Source organism: Seriola lalandi, unplaced genomic scaffold (genome assembly GCF_002814215.2).
Source record: "Seriola lalandi dorsalis isolate HSWRI2012SDOR001 ecotype SW California unplaced genomic scaffold, Sedor1 jcf7180002054861, whole genome shotgun sequence".
Lineage (NCBI taxonomy): Eukaryota > Metazoa > Chordata > Actinopteri > Carangiformes > Carangidae > Seriola > Seriola lalandi.
Window position 1 is genome coordinate 1,531,183 of NW_019525414.1, and position 1,192 is coordinate 1,532,374.

General features: G+C 40.9%; 1 protein-coding gene across 1 annotated transcript in view; it reads left to right on the forward strand.

Moving 5' to 3' along the window:
- Positions 1 to 1,192, forward strand: part of LOC111670652 (voltage-gated potassium channel subunit beta-2) — a 26,742-nt gene that overhangs the window by 18,884 nt on the left and 6,666 nt on the right. The window lies entirely within an intron of this gene.

Here is a 1,192-nt window from a genome sequence, read left to right on the forward strand (position 1 = left end):
ACACACACACACACACACACACACACACACACAGCACACTCATTGCCAGTAATTGCACTGTGTCCATCACTTGTGGTAAGACAGCCTGGTATATTTTAATCATCTCGATTCACACCTTTTGGTTCTCTGTGATTCGCGTCTCTGAGGTGTCAGTGCACTTTCTCTCTTTCTGAAGTTGTTCAAACTTGATTTCCTCACAGACCCAGTGTTTGTTTCTTCTTCAGATGTGATATTTCAGTTTCGTTCTCTCGAATCAGGGATTCCAGCTCGTCAGATCTCGTGCTGATCAGCTGAGCAGTAGACAAAGTCAGGACGGTTGTTGGTGTCGGGTTTCTCCTTCTTAATGGAGGTGGTTTGGTTTGAGTAATTGGCAGCTTGGAAAACTCTTTGTCTGTTACACTGAATTTCAGTTGGTCTCTTGCAGTATAATCATGACAGGTGTTTAGTTGTTCAGTGACAGTTAGACAGGGTGTAGGCAAAAATCCACAAAACAAGAAAAGAAGCACACAACCCAAAAAAAAATTACGACAATCAAACAGTAAAATTATGAATAAAAGTCAATAATAAAAGTCAGTTTAATTAAATATTTTAGTGTCTATTAATGAGGTGGGGATGATTGTGTCTTCACGTATGGTTGATTAAGTCGCAGTAGCTTTCAGCGCCACCATACCATAGACTTTTTGTAGGAGTATGAAGCTTCATAAGTCAAACAGCTGGCACTTACAGAATTAACAGCAGAATAAAGCAACAGGAAAAGCAGAGATGTATAAACTACATAAACCGCAGCTGACAAATTCAGACAAAATGCCATGTTGCTGGACAACCCAGTAGTTGTTGATGTGTACAGTGTGCACACATCTGTCTGAACGCCACTCTGCGTCCTTCACAATCTGCTCTAAATCCATCTTCACAGCTGGAGGATCCACCATCAGTATTTGAGCATTTAGAGTTAGCCGCACCCAGCATGCACCTGTGGGCGCCGGGTGTGATGCCTCCAATCAGCAGCTTCTTCTCTGCTGCAGCTGCTGGTCATTTGTTGCATTCTCACACAGTCAGTCATTACTTCATCACATGACTTTTGTTTTTAACAATTCCAACTTTAAATGAAGCGAAATAAAGTAATTGAGTCAAGAAATATATAAGTATAGGTAACGTTAAGTTCTGTGCTTTGTGTTTATGTATTTCAATGACC